Source organism: Aphelocoma coerulescens, chromosome 1A (genome assembly GCF_041296385.1).
Source record: "Aphelocoma coerulescens isolate FSJ_1873_10779 chromosome 1A, UR_Acoe_1.0, whole genome shotgun sequence".
In the NCBI taxonomy this organism is placed as follows: Eukaryota; Metazoa; Chordata; class Aves; order Passeriformes; family Corvidae; genus Aphelocoma; species Aphelocoma coerulescens.
In genome coordinates this window covers 63,830,585-63,851,451 of record NC_091014.1, presented here as the reverse complement: position 1 = coordinate 63,851,451, position 20,867 = coordinate 63,830,585, and the positions used below count along the sequence as shown (strand labels likewise).

The 20,867-nt window shown below is 43.4% G+C and overlaps 1 protein-coding gene across 6 annotated transcripts in view; it reads right to left on the bottom strand.

Annotated features, from left to right (window-relative positions):
• Nucleotides 1–20,867, bottom strand: part of TRIM24 (tripartite motif containing 24) — a 172,895-nt gene that overhangs the window by 141,893 nt on the left and 10,135 nt on the right. For all 6 annotated transcript variants that reach the window (XM_069003209.1, XM_069003205.1, XM_069003206.1 and 3 more), the window contains exons 5-6: nt 14,413–14,473; nt 13,397–13,542 (exon numbers count right to left, since the gene is read on the bottom strand). The gene's annotated coding sequence lies outside the window, so the exon portion shown is untranslated. The remainder of the gene's footprint in view (nt 1–13,396; nt 13,543–14,412; nt 14,474–20,867) is intronic.

The following is a 20,867-nucleotide window of genomic DNA, read 5'->3' as shown; positions in this document are numbered from 1 at the left end:
GAGACAGACCCTTGCATCTCCACATCCAATGGGATACAGCAATTTCACTCCAGAGCTGGCTCTGTCCTGGAGCCCTGAACAAGCCCAGGTTTGCAGAACATTTTGTGGACACATCTCAAGCCTGCAAAACCATCTACCTGAGCACTGTACCTTCAGTCAAGGAAGTTATGCAGGCTACAAAGGTTTGCTTGGTCCTGCCAAGAGCCTCTGGCAACCCCTCCTTATTTCGTGGCTGCCTTCTATAAAAAAAGGTGATTGTTTTGGGGCCTTTTTTGTTTGTTTGTTTTTTGGTTGGGTTTTTTTGTCAAGTACAAACAGGAATGCCTCGCATGAAAGACTGTTTACCATCATGTGGCTTGTGACTGTCTTGAGATCAAAGACTCCCAATTACAGGCACACAATAACGTTTTCCAGCTTAATGAGAAGCAAAATAAAACCTGGAATTTGAGTTAAATTACAATATTTTTTGAAACTAAAGATAAACATAGAGTACAGTTATGAAGTCTGCAATTTTAGGGCTGCAAAAGATCAAATAAGTTTTACTTAAAATGTATTAAACCCCTCAATTTAAGGTCTTTCAGATGGTACAGAGCTAAGCTATTTAATGTCTGTCACAACTGGATGAAAATTTTCATGTCAGCAAATTTGCTGCCTCACAAATAATAGCAAAATATAGTAAAATACACAAGTTATGTTAAATGAGAACGAGCATGAAAAAAATATGGGTTGGAAGTTAGAATAGACAATATTGCCTTAAAATTTTTCAGGTGCAGGGTATAAAAATAGTTACTGACCTACGTCCTGGGAACAACAACCTCCTCATCATCCTGGAGGAAACTGGATTGGGAATCAGTCTCACCACCAGAAAGACACGGGCCGTTCCTCACAACAGGGATTAAGCAGGAGAAGATCACACCCCACCATCCAAGGCCTCACCAAGAGGACTAGTAACAGTGTCCATTTACAGGCCACAGCTCAGCAAAGGATGAGCCAGGAGCCACCTAGGAGGGGCAGCAGGAGAGCACAGCCCCACAGAAACTCAGGAGAGGAGCAGCAGCTCCAGGCTGAACTGAGCTGACCCCCAGGCCATGGTGTGGTTGGAGGGTCCAGGTGAGGCTGGCCAATGGGGTCATTAGGCCCATTAATGCTCATTAAGTATTCCCACAGGTTGTCCTTGAGCCTGTGAAAGACCTTGAGCGCAGCACAGTTTGCAAGGCATGAGAAACTGCCAAAGTAACCATGCATGAGATGGTTAAGGGACATAAAACAAAGCTCTGGACCTGTGAACTTCTGGAACCTTCCCGAGTGTCTGTACTAACACTTAAACCCGTGTGGCAAAACAAGGTCAAAAAGTCTGAATATGAAAAAGGACAACTCTCAAGAAAGTTTGGAATGAAGCAGATCAAAGGCCACCTGATACATTATGTATATTATGTTTAATTTGTTGTTGTTGTTGTTGTTGCAATGTCTCTTTTCTTCACACACACTCTATTTTCAAGCACCATTACCAAAAGTTCTCTCAGCTATTTCCCTTCCCCTAGCATGGCAACAGTTTTTGAAGAATGATGGTTCCAAACATCACTCCTGGCCTCAGTTATTCTATTTGAAGCCATTTTTGTGCTTAGCTCACAGCTCTTTTAAGCAGCCAGTTTTCAAAGGACAAGTGTTTAGAAAAACTAATGACTACTTAGATTTCTTGAATTTTAGGCATGCAAAAGTATTGCTGCATTTAAAGGTGCTAGGAAAGGATATTTAACTGTTGTCAATAAAAAAGTTATGGAGCTTGTTCCCTTGACTCAGAACCTTCAAATCCCATGGGCCCTAAAATAACTCCACTTTAAAGTTCAGCAAATATGGTTCTGACTAATTTGATGACCCATAAGAAGAACTTAGGTCAAATTACTGACTGACCTATTTTTTGCCTGAGCACAACATTGTATACAGTGGCCGTATGGTTTAACACGCACATTCATACAACAGTAATTTCCCTGAGGAGTTTGCAGCTCAGAAGCCAGTGATTACATTATGCAACATTTCCAAAACACGCTCCACTCATTCATGATTAACCACACAACTGTGTGCATGTGCCTAAAATTCTGTTCTCTTGAGCTGTGCTCCTTCATGGGAACTGCTGCTCTTGCATCAGCATCCTTGGCCCGCGGCGGGATGAGAGGAATCTGAGTCATGAGAGGAATTTTGGTCAGGAGCTGGTTTCAATGCCCTCCTTTTCACCTTGGGGTTCCACCATCTCTGAGTTTACAGCTGTATGAGGACAATCCCAAATAAGAAATCAATTAAGATGAAAGCAGCAGCTGTGGAGTCCTACAAAATTGTGGCCATGAAGCCTGTGTTTAACTTAATCCAGAACACCTTCCCACTGACAATCTTCTCGTGCACAGCTGCTGTTGAATCATGATAGCAAATTATTTCTGTTCATCAACACCAGCAAGAAACCTCTTGTGTTTAATCTTTAAGCATGACCTTTAAAGAGTCGTAGTAAGACACACAACCTCGACAGTCAGTGGGAGTTGGATGCCTACAGTGATTACAGAATTGGAAAGCTCTTGGTTTGCTCACAGATCTGTTAGATCCTCAGATTTGTTACATATTTTACTGTGTACTTGCATCCTCCAGATTTTCAGTGAGACACACAGAGTTGGATCTGTCTATATAAATCTCAGATTTGCTGAGACTCTGGTTTTGACTCACACCTTATTCTGCAACCAAACCACAAATTGCTTTTACTTTCTTTCAAATAATCCAGAATAATAAATTGGCAGAGTGAGTTCCTCAGGCATCTACCTGGTGTTTCCCACAAGACAAATACATAAACTTTTTGAGGTGCTAATAAACTGCAAAACTGCCAGGGTTAATTAAAAGAGTTACTGAGAAAACCTCTGATATTAGATGCACAAGTTGCTGTTATGCACAAGTACACAAATCTGAGATAGAAAATGAAAATTAAAGAAGATTTCAGGTGGGAAACACTGAAGCTGTCAAACACTACCTGGCCTAGGTCACTCCAGGTCTTGAGCATGCAGGTAGTGAGAATGTCCATGTGATCCCAGGCTTTTTGTCCAGGGAGCATGATTTTCATCATGGGAAATATCAGAAAACATGGTGGCATTTTTAAGACACCACCAGGTGTGCCAGCAGAGCAACACGCAGCAACGACATAGAACTTAGATGTCCTGGGAGTAATGCCTGGTCTGAGGAGGAATTCCACCAGGACTTGCAACTGGGAGGAAGGAGGGAACAGAATTGGGGCCACAGCTGTGGCACAGACCTCTGGGTCTGGAAGGCCATGCTGGGATGGACACATGACTGCAATTACATCCAGGACTGCAGTAAGTGACTCCAAGCTGGTGCCTGGAGCTGCCATGCTGAGAAGGGCTTAACGCCTGTGAAGGGCTTAACACCTGTGATGGAGCCAGAGTGTTCAAGAACCACTGGATTTTCGATGCTTTACAATGCTATGTGCAGAGGGATTTGAGAGATGAGGCTATAACAGAGCCCTGACTGCTTTTAATAGACTGGCTTTTCACAAATTTTAGGAAATCCATGCCAGGTCCCCACTATCACAAGTTCTGGCTTGACCTTGGCTGCATACAGGTGCCACAGCTTGGCACAAGTTACTCCCCTTGCACAAACATGGTCTCACACGATCTCAAATCTTTAAAGAGCCTGAGAACAAAATTGAAAGCAAACTATTCCGAGTAACCAGTGTCATGGTAGGCAAATAACCAAACCATGCAGAAAAGCAGCCTTGCCAAGGGAATTAATATTCTGTTCTCATATTTGTTTTAAAGCTTTAAGAGGTGAAGGTAAACATTGGAATGCGTGAGTCCTGCACACAGGAATCCATCTGCATGGTGCTCACAGGAGAACCTCAGGATCAGGAAACTGCATTCCCAGGGGATGATATGTACGGGGGCTAATGAGGTCTGCAACGAGGAAGGCAAATATTTCAATTCTTGCCTGGTCTTCCAGCAGTGTTCGAGACTGAAGTTTGCAGACCCGTGTTATGCCATGTGCTGTATAAATGGAATGGCTACATTTCTGGAGACTGCTGCTTGGAATAGCAATTTTGTGAAAATTCGTCAAGCAAGTTGGAAGCTATCACTTCAGAGCACTGAAACGAGGGCGCTGGCGGGACTACTTAGTCAACACATATGGCGCTTTGCTATGATTTCCATTTCAGAGTGTACTAGCACTTATTCTCTGTTTTTCTCACAGCTGCTCACTCCCAGTGTTAGCACTCCCAGAATAGCCTGCTGGCGTATAAATAGGGTTCTCCCTCTGCTGCACACGGCGGTGCTGCAGACTGTGCTGCTCTCCACTTAATTATAAGGTGCTGTTAATGGCATTAAAATAGTTCTGTGTCTTCCTGTCCTCAAGAGATAGAGACATTGCAAGTTCCTGTGGTTGTTCATTCTCAGGGCTGAGGCAAAGAGTTACATCCCAATTTAATCAGCAGGGAAAGCAGTATGAAGGGAAAAAAAAAATCTTCCTTACTAAAAGACCTTACTAACTCCAAGTATCTAACACATGAGTCCCTTGAGGTTCAAAATGAGCACTCATTAAAGCAGCCCCACCTATAAAGGAGAGTTATTGTCTTCAGAGAAACCCTGGTCTTTGTGCAGCACAGTTCTCCAAAGTCAGCCTAGTGGTATGTCACCACCAGACCCTGACTACAGGACCATTTTGGGCAGTGTCACATTTCCCAGCCAAGAGGGATGCTCAGCCCTGGTGCTGCATCAAGTCTCTCTCCAGTTTCTGCAGCCAGGTCCTGGTGTCTCCCAGTTATTTCATAGTTCGAAAGTGTTGCACAGCCTCCCATGACATTCAGCTGGGTTCCTGGCTCTGATCTGCTGAGACACTGCAAAGAGCAGCAATTGCTTCACTCCTTGTGAGGACAATAGAGAAGTATTATACAGTGCAGTGAGAGTGGCTAAAAGTAACAGTGCCCCAAAAGGTGAAGAGGAAAGATTTTGGGAAAATACAGGGTGCAAAACATTATTATTAATATCATCATCATCATCATCCACATTCTAATACTGTACACATCATCATCATCCTTTTTATTCACATTCTAAGAGTGAGCATGTAAAAGAGGTACCAAGAAATACTGGGGCTTCTGCTTTTTTTTCTCTAGTTGACATATAATTTCTGCTTTCAGTATGTCTCTGGAAGAAGTTGAAAAATGTGGTTGCTCTCAAAGTGATTTTCCTTTTTCCATTTGGCAGATTCCTTGCCATGATGAACAAAGATGAAACAAAAAAATATAAACCTGACAATCAATTTAAAATAGCCACTTGCACTGTCAGCTAAATTCAAGACTGACCTTTTTTAAAACTAAAACACTCCAAAACAAGAAATTTTAATGGTCAAGAAATCCTATAATTTTACACAATAAATATGCTGTCCGGAAATGATGGGGAAAATGAGAGTAATGTTTCCAACCATTCAGTTAAATTAATAATAATACACAAATACTCCCTCTGTTGGTTGATTTTCAAAAGGTATTCCAAATATCACAGTAGCATCCAGTAAAAGAGTGTATTTTCTTTGGGAGGAAAAAACCCAAAACCAAACCAAACCAAACCAAACCCTAACAAAACTCCATATCCAAAATTGAGGCACACAGGAATAATATGTTTAAATTATTTCCAATCTGTAAATTTAACTAAAACAAAATTAATTAAATTTTAACAACCATTAAGCCAAAATATTTGGATCCAGAACTAAATAATATACACACACCAGAACTCTTAAAATTTAATTTTGGAAGGTTTGCAGGCTGATTATTTCTGGACCTGGAAAAGTGCTCTCTTGCAACAGAACTAATACTACTCTCACTCTATTTTCTGGTGGAGTGAAAAGACACCACTGTGTATCATTAAGAAAACAGTTCTGTATTAGCATTGACAACAATAACACTAAGGAGGAATTTGGGAGTTTTGTTTATGCACATTAAATTTCCAACAAGTAGTTCTTCAGGAGCTCAAGTGGTTTTGTGCAGTGAGGAGCTTTCCTGAGCCTAACAATTTCCATCAAGGAAAAAAATTCTGTTTCCATGGAAACATCCGAGGTGGACCAAGCATGGATTAATCAAAATACAATGATGCCTTTTTGCAAGGTACTAGGAAAAAAAAATCCAGTTTTAAGTGAGCACCTCTGCTCTTTCCTTCCATTCACACTAGAAAGCATGGGAAATTCTCCCCAAATGTCTATGTGACACACAGTTTAATTAGCACAATAAAAAGTTAGGTTTTCTTACATTCATAATTAGCATGTCATTCTGAACTAGAGCCAAGGATATATTAACATGAAAAAAGGAGAGAGAGTAAAATAAATAATTTAAAATTCCATTTACATTCCGTTTTTATTTGCTACTGGTTATATCAAGTGGCTCTTCTTATGTTTAAAAATTTTTAGCAGCTTTTTCTGTATTCTTAGTACTGCAGGCTCATTTCTTGGTACTGAAGTCTCTTTCTTGATATTCAAAATCCAAGCCATGGGTTAGGAATTTTTTTTCTTGTTGTTGAAATGAATATGCAAGATATTATATAATTCTCAGCTACCATCATAGAATTTTCTGACAACAGAATTTAGCTGCGAGTTCTGCACTGCCCAGGGATGAACAAAGGACTCCATAAAGCCAGCCTGCCTTCATCCGTGCTCTCAACAAAGCAACAAGAAACACAGCTCCATTTTTAAGAGCACTCCCATTGAAGTGCTTCCTTTGTCTGCTCTTTGTGTTAATAAAATAGACACCTTTTTCTTATGATAGCTGAAGTTATTTTCTAATTACTGTACTATCAGAAGATATTAAAAAATACTCTGAAGGTGTAAGAGTGACACACAATAATTACAATACAACAAATGTCAAATAACTGTAAGCCCTCCATTTGTACACATCAACATGATACCAATGTCAGAGAAAAAAAAATGCACTTTCACTTCTAATCCTAACTCAAAATGAGGCTCCACTATGAGAAATTGCCAGCAATAGCATTGGCAGGGTTCCACTTTTGTGTTTTTCAAAGGTTTGGTAGCAAATGCACGCACAGATTTTGTTCCTCTTTATTTTATTACTTTTCAGCAGGGATCCGAGAGTCAAGCTGGGCTTTCCATCTCCAACATCACCATTAGTATTAAAGGCTATGTTGGCCAAATTATGATCACAGTAATCTGTGTAGTCCCTCTGCTATTAAGAGATTTGCTCAGACACTGCTGGTGAAGAAGCCCCCATTGGTAAGTGGCACATGTGGATACCTTGGTGCACGAGGAGGATGAGCCCTACAGGTTCCTATGGGTTTAAATGAAGTAGAAAGCAGTAAATGCTTCATTTCTGTCATTCAGGCAGGTAGATGTGACTCTGAATACTCAACAGCTTGGTTCGTGCAGCCACGCACCGCAGCAGTACCCCCTGAGAAACAGGGGACAGTCAGTCAGTTATTCCTTATATTGGAGCAAAGTTCATAACGCTGTCTGGGCGGGTAAAGCCCTGTAGTTGCTTTCAGGGCAGTTTAGGGGCATCCCTCCCCACTGCACACGCAGCCATGGTATGTGCAGAAGGCACACAGGGCACTGCAGGAGCTGCCCAACACGAGTTCAGAGGAGTCTTCGCAAGGGCACGGGCATGCAGAGCTGCACAGATGCCCACGCTGAGGTGCCAGCCATGGGGGATAGGGACATATGGAAACACAGCTTCCACTGTGGAGAAGACATGGCCACATGCCTAGGGCACAGGGAACAATTAACTCTTGAAGGACTGCTAAGAGACTGACACACTCCTGTTGTGGGAGGCTGCCCTTCAAATCCAGCTTTCAAACTGGTGTGGAGGGGCAAGAGCACCGCTGGTATGGCACCACAGCTGGCTGGAGGGACACACATAAGCCATGTGGCTGGCCAGCATGAGTTCCACATGGCTCTGTGTGTGCTGAGTGACACAGGGGCTGGGAAGTGTGAGGGAAGGTTTTTGAGGGGTCAGGCGTAAGCAGGGTTTGGGAGGTTTGCCCATGACCCCTTTAGACACGCTTGCCCTTCACTCTGCCTGCTCCATGCCACATGACAGCACCAGCCCACCTCCCTCAGTGGCCATGCCCTTTTCCACCAGCCTTTCCCCCTCTCTGCAGGGGCATGCTGAGCCTTTGGGGGTATGGCTGCACCATTGAGGTGGAGAGGCTGAGTTCTTCATAGAAGTAAACTTTTACTGGCCCTTTTCAACATAAGCATGCCTAAAATGGCAGAGTCACTAAGAAGACACAGGAAAGGCCACAGGTCTTTCCCCCTCCACCAGCTCAGCTGATGCAGGCTGCCAGGACCCCACCTTATTAGGCTCACCAAACCAGCACTTCCTAGCATGACTTCTTTTCCCCCAGGAAATATTCAACTGCCCTGTAAATACCTCTTCAAAACAAAATCCTCCCTATGATGGAATATCTTCTGATGAAAATTAAAGTGGCTGAAGAAGTAACTTTCTCCTTGCTATCCTTGACAGGCTAATACAAGACTTATTTTTTCAATATAGACACAACTTTTCTTCAAATTTAACACTTAAAGAACAGGCTTCTTTATAACACTACATCACACATGCCCGAAGTGCAGAGATAGGGACGAGCTGCCTACCTCACTCGGGTGACAAGGGACATCTAGCGGCATTGTGGCTCCCAGCACCACTGCCCCTGCTCAGCCTGCAGGGACAGCAGACACAGCCACCTCACCTGTCCCCACCGTATCCCACCCCACGGTAGGGAAAACCCATGGCTGGTACGGGGAGTGACAGCCCTCTGCCTTCCCCAGCCTCACATCCCACCTCTGTGTGCAGAACTACACTCCTTTGCATCCTCCTCTTTCCATCAGGTCTGCTCAGCTTTTTCAGCCCTGCTCCCATTAATTTTCCCTAATAACATAATAATATCTTATACATCTAACACTATATTTTCAGTAAGAGGCTGGTTATCTCAGTGGCCAAGGCCTGCCGTGGATAAGAAAGCACAAAGCCTGCTCCCTTTATTGACAGAAACAAACGGCTTAGGAGAAACACCTGTCTGTGTGAAAGTAAAATAAATCAGTGCCTGCTTAGAGCAAGACTCTTGAAAATTGCAACCACATGTCCTGGAAAAAATTTCATTTCATTTAATTAAAAAATAGTAAATAATGACATTACATCCAGCTTAAGTATTGACATCAGTAATAAAAAGTCAATATATTGTCATTGGAACAGATCAATACACAGTGAAAGATGTGGGTTTAGATTAGATATAAAGAAGAAATTCTTTACTGACGTTTCAGTTCCACAAAAGGACTTTTGATGGTCCTGTCTATCAAGGCAGCATCAAAATGCTGCTTTTATTTTTTTTTTTTTCTTTTTGCCTGGTTTAGATTTCCCTATCCAAAACACTACATGATTGAAAGAGTAACAGAGGGCTGGAAGCAGTGCTAAACCTGCTGGCTGTCCAAAGCTCTCCAACTTTGATTTAAGAGACCTCCTGTGCCTGTGGTCCACCTGTGCCCCAGCCTGGGCTTGTCACATATGTTTAAGAATAGCTGATTTATTAGTTTTCCTCTCATGTTCTGTTCCAAAAATAATGAAGAACACTTGTGGCTGGGAGGAAGTAAAAAATGGCCTTTTGGGAGATGCAAGAAACCCACAGAAACCCTGACTCATCAAACTCACTTTCAGTTTGTTTGGCTGCCTCCTATCCCTCCCTGTTTTTTTCCTCTGCAAAATTCCCCGTATCTTCTCACCGAGGTTTATTGCTTTACCCATTCACTTTCTTTCTCCTTTCTCTGAAAAGCCCTCTTAATTGTTTTTATACTTTTTTTCTTTCCCAGTTTCATACTCCCCATACATGTGTCCTCTCTGCAGTCACCTCCTGCAAACACTGTAACCCCTTTCTCACAGGAAACATTTAAAGAAACAAACTTCTCTTTTCCATTTGATATTCTTGGGAAAAGAAAAACAAGGCACAAACAAACTATTTTTTCTATTAAAACATTTCACTGAAATTCAAATAAAATGACACTTATATGTACAGCTGTGGATTATCTCCTTTTTCTTACCCTCCCCTTTTCTTTCCCTGTTTTTTTCCTGGGCAAAAATGCTGTGTGGTACTCTGTGCAGAAATGCATAAACCACCATCTCATTTTCTCCATAGCTCATTGTGGCTATAACAGTAAAAGTATCCCAAACACGTAGCTGGAAATTGCTGCCACAACTGAATAATTAAAGCACTTTCAGGGAGCACACGACACCTTTCCTGGCCCTCCACTGCTCAGAGCAGAAACCTTCTCCCCTCCTTGAGCAGCCACTCCTGGGGGATCAGGAGAGACATGGAGCTTTAAACCAACATTAACAATTAGAAACGTCTCCAGGAAAGGTAACCTGAGGCTTACCTGGGCTCAACAGAATCTTATTTTGGTATGGGAAGAAGGACTAACAAACTGAGATACTACTGCTAAGGAGCCAGACCGTCAGCAGAAGGGACGCTGTTGTGTTTTAGGCAGCGCTGCCCTCAGAATTGAGCTCAGGGCACCGCGGTCCCCGGGCAGGCCAGGCGCAGCAGCCAGCAGTTGGCACTGTTGCTCCACTGGAGAGAGGATGGGCAGCAGCAGCAGCATCCAGCAATGCAGCAGCGCGGGGCGTGCAGCCCGGGGAGAGACCTCCGAGCATCACCTGCAGGCACAGTCATGACACACACTGCGTTAAGTACACCCTCTCTGCAGACGTGCCACAAGAAAGGAGAAAAGATTTCCATCATGCCTGCAGATACCAGCCTCGCTCAGACGCTGCAAGTGCAAATGTAATGTGTCCGTCAAGACAGCTGGGAAAGCAGAGTGATGCCCTGAGAAAGAGTTGGGAAACCCAAATTGATTTGCCACGTGTCACAAAGTAGCAAGTGACAAAGTCCTTCAGAAAAACAAGATACTTCCAAGCTCAGTCCAAGACTAGAAAATGGAAGCTTTCTTCCAAATGAGAGGAACCCTCCTCTCCTCCAGGGGTTTGCAATTTGCAGCGCTGCCCAGAGCAGTGGCAGCTGTAGATGAGTGAGGCAAGGCCAGAAGAGGGGATGTCACAATGGAAAGGCAGCCCTTGCAGAACGTGCTGATATGAATAAAAAGGCATCTGCTAATTTTTCCCACCACAAACCCCTTCAGTACCTCACAAGCTTTGGAAAAGTCACAGAACAGCAAAAGGTAAAATTAAATCCTGTGGCTTTACAACTACCTGACCTGCTCCCCCTGCCTCCCTCCAAAAACAGAACAACACAACCCAACCAAGCAACCAAACAAAAAGGTCAATTAAACTACTTACTCTTGGATAGCAGGGACAGGGAGAATCTCACTGGGGAAAAAGACTTACCTCCATCTACAGAACTGCTCCTCTTGGATTTCAGTACATGTAGCATAAATCTTAGCAAAAATGTTAAATAAGGAAGAATATACTAAGAAGTAAATGGGAACAAGTTAAATTTAAAGAAATGAAAAGATAATCAATTGGAAACATCTGGGAGGTGAGAAGGAAGGAACTTAAAAAACCGAACCAAGCCCAACCACATTTCATTGTGAATCCGTGGAAAAGGAAACCACTTCAGTACATCACATGGGGAATTTTATCCATCTCCAAGTACAGGAGCATGAAAGCTTGCCTGAAGAAAGAGTAGATGTCTGAGCTCTGCCTGTGCTCCCTGCTCAGCACCAGAACTATTTAATCACTGAGGGTTGCTCTGAAATCAAGGTAATGACTGGCCTTGAACACACAAGGCAGAAAGGCAGAGAAAAGTCTGGTCTAAATGAATTAGATGGTTAAGGGCAAGAGGTTCTCAGTCTTTCTGCTGGTCACTGATCTGAGAAGGGGAAAAAGACTTCCTGGTAAGAGAGAGAGAAAGAAACAAAAAGGACAAAGAATTGTTGAGAAACAGCAAAGAAACATTCAAATAAATTAATTCTGGAGCTCCAAAAAGAAAACTGGCAAAGGTGCTAGAGCAAAAGTTTCCCAGTGCATTAAAAAAAAAACACCTAAGAAGAGCAAGAAACAGCTCTGTCAAATAACATGCCATAAGAAAAACATGACAGCAGGAGCAGCAAAATCCTTCCCTGCTGTGATTGCAGCAGCAGCAATTCCAGAGCACTTTCCAGTGGGGCATGTATATACTGCATTTGGTTAAATAGCCTGAAAAATAAGTAATTAGTTCCTTTATATTGAGAAAACGATGCATTTCCTAGACTGAGGAAAAAAAAGAGGCAGTTTAGCAATACAGTACCACACCTGCCTGTTGCAATGATCCTCATCAGGGAGGAACAGCCCTCTGGGAGCTGCACCTGAGTTTCTCTACCTGTTATTGGCACAGCCTCAAAGATAATTTTGCCAAAGAACTGTCTTTGTGTGAGTACATTCCCTCAGAACAAGCTTACCACCAACCATATAATTTTTACCAAGGCAAATCTTTGTAAATTCTAAAAGAAAATAGGATATTAGTCATCCTCCTTTAATCTCCCTTCAATATTTCTTTACTGTGTTGTCTTGCACTGCTAACTATAGTTATATACATTCTCCTTAGTCACAGCAGTGCATAAGCATCTAGATACAGGTGATACAGTGTTGTCTCTTCTCGTTTTACCTGACACTAAAGCCCCAGTTATTGTCCGAGGGGAGGTGATATATGGCTGCAAAAATCAATGCATTGCATTGAGAAATCAGCAACTGACTTCTGCATGTCTGTGTCACACAGCAGGGTCTCGCTGCTTTGTCTAAGTCATGAATGTTTTACATGTTCTGGGTATTCACATAAAACATTCAAATGACAAGGTTTAAATTCCTTGTGGTTATGGTCTGGGGTCTCCACTTGCAGAGAGAGAGGCAGAATAAGACCCACCAGGCCTGTCAGGAAGACAGCATCAGTTTCACACCAGTTATTCCCATTGTGCATTGTAGTGTGGAGGCCCCACTGCCATCACAGGGTTTGCTGCACAGAGACCAAGAGATGAGCTTTGCCTGTATCCAGTAATTAAATTGGGCAGTTTCTTTCACAAGGGAAAAATGACACAAGGCTGCTTTAATCTCATTGCTGACTCTCCCCATCACTTTCAAGGAAGCTGCAGCAGTTTTCCTAGATGCCTAGAAGTTTTTCCTACTAGATGTCTGTAGTTAAAGGGAAATCTGGATCTTAAAATACCACCACTAGACGTCCCCTTAGCTTCAACCAACCAAGCAGAGGTGCTCCTGTAGCCCTGCTGGCTTCTTCCAGCCACTCTGTGTAACACCAGCAGCCAGGGAAGGAACAAGGACTCTCCAGGGATTCTCCAGTCTCATGGTGTCTATACCATGTTAGCTGAACCCATTATTTATGTGCTACAATCACACCCCCTGCTTCAAGCAGAGACATACCTGAAGTGTTCACAGCTGGCTGAGAAGAATGGGTCCATTCAGGCCTGGTTGCAGCCTGTCTTTGCCTTTTTGACTGCCTGGGGAAAGCCACCGAGGTGGATCTGCACCAGTCCTGATCCCAGAAGGTCTAGAAATGTCCTCTGATACTGTAATGAAGAAGTAGAGGTTCAGTGGGTGTAAGGCAAAGCAGCTGTCAAGGGAGCAATGCCTGTCTATGCTCTCTGGGAACGGCCTTTACCTTCCAGAAGAGAAAATCTTACATTGCCCACATCCTGCCTGTGACATGAGGTTAGATAAAATATGTTTAGGAGGCATGGCCTGGCCTGTTGCCCAGCTGTCTGACCACAGTAACCACACTCTTCCCTTATAAACAGGACACTGTTTCTTATGGGTATCTGGGATATGCCAGTTCAGATTTATGCAACTTACTAGAATGATTTTTTGTTGTTGTTGTCATTGTTGTTCTTAATGAATTTTCCAAAATCAAAGCAATGGCTGTGGAACACTCTTCAAAACCACTGATTTTCGTGCAGCTTTGGTGAAACATGGAAAAATCAACTTGAATTGGGTTGTTTAGCTACTAGAAAAGGTTCTCAAGGAAACTTCTCTGTTTGAGAAATGCAAGTCATCTGAGACTGACACTCACTCACAGCTTATGTCATAGCCCACAGAATCAAATCATCACCATCACTTCAGGCATTTCAAACTGACATAGAAGGACCAGTTGAAAGTCGAGGTAAGTTCTGCTCTAGCATCATTGTAAATGACCCCAGGGAGGATTGTCTTTCTAGTCCTCAGTAAAAGCAACAACCACTAACCGCCTGCCTAATAGTTTTCACTCCTCATTCAATAACCTCTCTGCCAATAGGGAGTATTGTGAATAACTCATCATGTAAATTACCTGGACACAGTTATAAATATTTCACTGATAATCACCACAAGATCCCCTGCTGTCTTGCTGTGCTTAGGTATTTCACGGTTGACTCTGGTTCACACCGATAATTGCTCACTCTAACCTGAGGGAGGCTGCAGAATCACTGCTGCTTCCACTCCGGATGGATGGCAGATCACAAGTACCTATCAAGAAAAAACACAATTTCTTTGTAATAGACCTTCTCAGATTACTTCCATTCTCACATAGTATCCAAGCCTTGCCACTTGCTAAATACTATCAGTCAGGATGCTCTTAGGTGCTTTGAGTCTGTCCTGGTATGGTAAGAGTGGAGTTTTCTGTCTTCCAGACAAGTCCTTGCTCAGCCAGAAAGGCCTCTGAGTCACCTTGTGAGGTGTGAGTTGGCTTTCTTCTGTGTTCTCTCAGAAATTCAAACATTCTACACTACAGCATATATAAAGTATACACAATGGAGTTTCTGGGGGGTTCGAGAAAAAGTAATAATCTTTAAACCATGGGAAGGGAGGTTCAGAAGAGGTGTAAGGGCCCATTTTCCAGCAGTAGGGATGATGAAGTGGAGCACCTGGAGATGGTGTGGGACCTCGAACCCTGGACGTCCTTGAGGACAGGTCATGAAAACAGTCATGAGAGACATTTGCCTGCCATTGATTCTCCCTCTGAGCATGTGCCCCACCACTTGTCTGTGGTACCAAAGTGACACAGAGGGAACAGTCATGCTCCTCCAATTTAAAATGAGGTATATTCCTCTGGGCACTGTGACAATAGCACTTAAGGAAGATCCAGAAACTCTCTCTGTTTCAGACCCCAGCTGGGGTTACTTGACAAGGACAACTTTCCAATCAAAAAGGGGGCAGAGCTAAACCATTTGTCTGCCAACTCCACCCTCCATAAGCATATGCCAATCTTTCTTTGGACTTTGTCCCTGAATTGGAAAGGTAACCAGAAAGCATCAGATAAGAAACTGGATGCATCAAAATAGTCAAACAAAGCCTGAAGGACTTTGACAATAAACACACATGGAGTGAAGACACTTTCACACAGATTCCTTACTTCAGCATGTAGGAGGATCTACAGCAGGAACTTCATTTAGGAGAACAAAATACAACATTGAGGTCTTTATAGCAATCTCTAGCCACTCTCTCTGGTACTTTTTTTGTATCACACACAGACTACAAGCTTACAGAAGTGTCAACTTTTGGGCACCATACAAACATGAGACGAGTGCAGGAACACCCTGAATGGTAACGTAATACAAACAGAGATAAGGGAAGAGGAACAACAGTGAACAAATGCAAATGCACTCTTGTTGACCAGAAAAATCCTGACTTGCTTTCTAGAGAAGCTGTGGTGGCACCTGAACCAAAGAGGCCTCCTGGAGCAGAGTTCAACATAGCGTTAGCCAAAATACGTTGGCTAAATAAATCGAGTAAGAATGTCATCCACATGACAAAGCAAAAGATAGGACAACTAAAATGTTCCATGTACTCACACCACTGCAAAAGGCCGCTTAAACAAACTAAACTTAAAACATTTCTGTTTTAGCTTGTCAGATAATTCAAAGAGCAGTGCTGTGCCAGCACAGCAAGGCCTGTCCAGGGCCTGGGAATCATCCTGGTTCCATCCCCTCACCAAAATACCTCTCCCAGCAGAAGCTGGAGGGGAGATGCAGTGGTGCTGGTGGAAATGGGCTCAGCTTTCTCAGCCTGTGTCTCTTGGAAGTGATGCAGCTTTGCTGGCTGAATGTGCCCACAGCACAGCAGTGGGGCTGCTGCCATGTGAAAAACATAAATCCACAGCCATTTACACCAGGTTCCTTCAACGGACTCAATGCACTCCTAAATCAGTCTGTAACCACAGTCTCCTCTGCATTTCCTCCTAAACTGAATACAGTTGGTGTCAAATCCGTCCTTCCTCTTCTTTTCCCTCTCTCAATCATGTCCACGCACTCAGACACACTAGAAATATATGCAATTCATTGTTCGTTCAGTGTAATTGCTTGAGTTCCACTTCCTAGGGGCATTCCTCAAGGCTGCTAGCTCTTCTTAAGGTTAAAATGCAGACTTCCACTCTGGTCAGTTCAGAAAGGATAGAGTTACTGCTTTTCTTCTACCTAAGCAAATAAACTGAATTTGCGCACTGCAAAACCCAGGTAGGTTTTCAATTGTAGCACTAATACACAGGGGAAATGGTGGCTCAGCTGGGAAGTCTTTCAGCTCTTAGTGTCAGAGAGTAACTCTTGGACCCATGAAAGGAATTATTTTTCTTTGACCAGATCTCTCTCCTACCACTTTGATACCAGGCTGCTGTTGCTACTCAACTATGCAAATCTGAGCAGGTCACAAAAATAAGTGTTAAAAATGTCCCTGGGAATAAAAGTACCGTTTGTACAAACTCTCACATCCTTCTCCCACCTTCCAAGCAAAGGCTGCTCTCACAGCTGGTAAGATGAGGCTCTCCTGGCGAGGTGGGAGCGGAAACACCATGGCTTATCGTTACGCACTGTCTTCAGTGTTTTGCTGAGTTAGGACAGGACACCAAGCACATTCCATGGCACCCTGCCAAGCAGGGGCCCAAAGGGTAAACAGAAAGTAATGTGCAGGATGCAAAAGAGTCTTTAAAAAAAATTTAAAAGGGGCACCAGATGGTCACTGAAATGATCCACAACAGGGGAATACGAATGAACATTTCAGGTTCAGTTCTAACACCTTATTAAACATATAAGGATGTGTGTCTTAGCAGCAGGCTGCATTCTGGGAGAGCCATGTCAGGCTGAGATTTTGCAAATAATCCATCTCCTCCACAATCACCGGTGAAGTCACCACCTCAGCGCCCAGCTGTCCTGCTCCTTCCAGCACTACAGTTGAGCATAATCACCCCAATCATTTTTTTTCCCTGATTAAGCTGACTTCCAGTGCCATTACAGTAAATTACCACAAGCAGGTTTTGTTCGTTCGCTTTTTAACTGCGGACTCATATAACACAGCGTGCAAACCCTAACGAAGGGCATTTGTACGCCAGTGAGGGTCAATACCACAGTTTAACAGAGAGCAGCTTTGTAAAGGGAGAACAAGGCTACTGCAGTGTGCTCTGGGGCTTTTACTTCCTATGGCCAGCGCCGGATCTCTGTTCCCTGTTAATGAACAGCTGCTGTTCATTCAGCTGCCGAGGTGGTCCGGTGGGACAGGCCCCTGTGGGACAACTCAGAGGGGACGCACCGCATGCAAAGTCCCCCCGTTTATCTGAACGCTTGGCACCAACAATGCCAAGCCATCCACGCGTAGCACAAAACTCAGGAAGTCGTACAGTATCCCTTAGGTTTCACGCTTCTTGGTTCAAAGGCAGAGTGGGCAAGAAAAGGGCTCTGGCTTTCAGAGAAATGAGCTCTCTTAGAGCCAAGAGGCAGCCATCACAAAAGCTGTGTCCCTTCAGCTGGGGATTCCAGAAGAGCTTTTGGGCTATTATGAGGTCTCCTCATCTGGTAGAACACACGAGAAGTCGCTCTTCCATACAGCAACCTAATGTTCCAGTCATTTTCATTCAGTGTCAACAGACTCTTAATTACTTAATAGAAATACATTTCTAGAATTTGAACACTGAAACAAAATTTCAAATGCCAGAAATTTCCGTGCTCTCATCCTTGAGTTTCTCTACAGAGAAGCATGCATTTTTCTTTAAGAGGTCACAAGCTAAAGTCTTGGGAGCTGCTATAAGGCACCACACACTGATACAATAGGAAGGAGCCTGGGTACAGTGAGGCACAGCAGAGACTGCCTGGGGTTCACTCTGAAAAACCAGATCCAAGAAAAATCTTTTCCTCTTCACCTTTCTGGAAAGGAACCAAAGCTTATCAAGCTTTGTCTTCCATGATTTTCTACATGTTTAAACACCATATCATGCATTTTTTTGAGGTAGTATGAAAATGGTATATTAATTGCGGTCTGCTCTTAAGTGTTTTTCCTAAGCTAAAATAACACAAAGGTCAAAAAAAAAAAAAAAAACCCTAAAAAAACTTCATGCTGAAATAAGAGTCCAGGCACATGCACTAGTTTACTGGAAACCTGCTTAAACACACAGCTTCAGTTAAGAGGGTGTAACTTTTTTTACACAAGCCTCGAAAGACACCCTTGCCTAGGAAAGGTGATGGGGACAGGGGGTTGAAGGCCAACCCAAGGAAAACCTGGCCATGTGACCACATAACCTTTTTGGCTGTCCTTTCCTTCCCAGCTAGCTGTCCATCCTCTCTGGGAACCTGGCTGCCTCCCTAAGCACACGTGAAGAGTGAGCCATGCTCCCAGCTGGTGTGCTGCAGCTTCACCGGCCTCATGACAGCCTCAGTCAAACCCCCCTTATCTTTTTTCTCTCTCCATTGAAAAAGCACATAAAACCTCCCAAGCCTCTCCAAAGCCATTTGCCAAGCAGAAATGAGGCAGAAACCCCGAACAGAAACATTGCCACAAACTAGGTTATTTACAGGCTCATGAGAGAGAAATGTGAACACGTACATGGTGATTGCTCTATCCCTTTAGTTTCTATTTTCTCACCTTTTTGTTTTGGCACGAGAAATAGCCAGCATGTGACAGTAAGGTCAGGGTATCTCTGGTTACAGCAGTGCCTAAGAAGCGTTGTTCTAGTAAAACGACACCACGTCCAAGCCACATTATATAAAAAGCGAAGGAGGCACAGGCACGGGATGCGAAGCACTCCAGACACTAGACTTAAGTGATGTGACCACTGCAACAGGTCCTGCCCAAAAAGCAGAATCTTAGCTCATGCTGAAGTTGGCATTGCCATGGCAAACCAATTAAGGATAGCTGGAGAGGCAATCCCACTTCTGCAGCTGCTGAGCTCATGCAGCCTGGATCCCTAAGCAGAGCTGATCACTCCCACTGTATTGCAGAGTGCTCACAGGCCTCATAGACCTCTAGTTTGGGCAGATAATGTGATTAGAACTAGGCAGCACTGCCAATATCAGCCACAGGATAGGGAGAGAGTGAGAAAGGTGTCCTTACCCAAGAGTTTGTGAGGCAGCCATCCCTCCTGCTCTGCACAGCACTCCTGTCAGTGCAACACAGCAAACAGCTGCTTTGGTTTCTGCAGGTATCTGCACAAGATTTCCCATCCTCAGTGTCCCTCTCTCCTCTTTTCTGTTTTGTTTGAATCCTCAAACTACTGGTTTTAACCTAATTCCAAAGTATCAGTGAAAAAATCAGTGTAGGTTGGGCGAATGTAGTGGAGACTCCCCAGAAGGTTCATAAACCTTTCACTAAGCTGGCCAGAGCTTCAATTTTCTACCAAAGTGCCTGAAAACAACTTGTCTGCTTTCCCATTTCATCAGGAGGCTATTGCACAGCTCTTACACTGATATTGCAGCAAGGACTTTTTGAAGCTACTGATTGGCATGTCTTTTCTGTTTATTTTCTAATAAAAAAGAATCATATGCACTAAGCTTTCTAAAAAGCAACTGTGCCGGCACTCAGCCACAGAGGCAAGTACTGCAAAAGCCCCTGATGCTTTTACTTAACAATAAATTCAGACAGCTTTGTTTACAAATGGGACTGACCTTTCATTAAACTAACTTTTCAAATAAAATCTGGGAAAATTTATTAGTCCACTGAGTCAAATACATTCTCTGAGCAAGAAACAGGCCTCTGATCCCTTTTACTTACATTCAGACATTTCAAAGCAGTTCAGTAGACATTTTCCAGTTTTAATTTAGTGAAGGCTTATCATGGTTTATACACTGATCCTGTTCCCATTAAAATTAACCACATCCCCACCAATATCACTAGGAGGAAAAGTCAAAAGGAGTGCTCAAAATTATGTGCTCCTACCAAAAATCTCAGCTTTTTCTTTCACAACTTAGATTCTCCCTGGACCCACAAATCACATTTCCGTAGTATCACCACAGTAACAAAGTGCCAGGCTTTACCAAACCCCCTCCAAAAATCCCAATTTACCTTTCCTCCCCATTTTTAATACAAACTTTGAACTATACTTGTGCAAAAAAACAGAAGATGTTGCTTAGAGGTATAATCAAATGAGAACCATATTCATCAAATCCTATTTGCAGTCTTGCAAGTGCTGGGAAGCATTTTATTGCAACTTTTTCCCAGAAGAAGAACTCGAGTGTCTGTAAGTTCCCAGCCCCAAGGAAAGTCTGACTGGCAAGAAGCAGGATGAGCTTTGGCAGTCACGGGGATTACAGCACTGGAGGAGAACACGAAGGAGAAAGTTTAATTACTTTTTGTGACAGATTTCAGCAAGGGCTTGAACTTCTGTCTCCTACTTCACACTCAGGTGCTCTCCTCTCTTGATTAAGTTAATCGCCATTTGTTTTCTCATTTTTCTTCTCACTTTCTACATCTTTAACCATTGGTCAGGAGAGGAGCAGCCCCAGCCAGTAAACTCACAGAGGCAGGGGCTTCAGGTTGACATCCAGGTCCAGCTGAGCTGTGTCTTGAAGCCAGTTGCCCCCTCACCTCCCACCCCAGCAGACAGGCTTTTATCTCCTGAAATCTCCCCTCCTCAGGTTTCTCCCACCATCATTTACAAAACTCG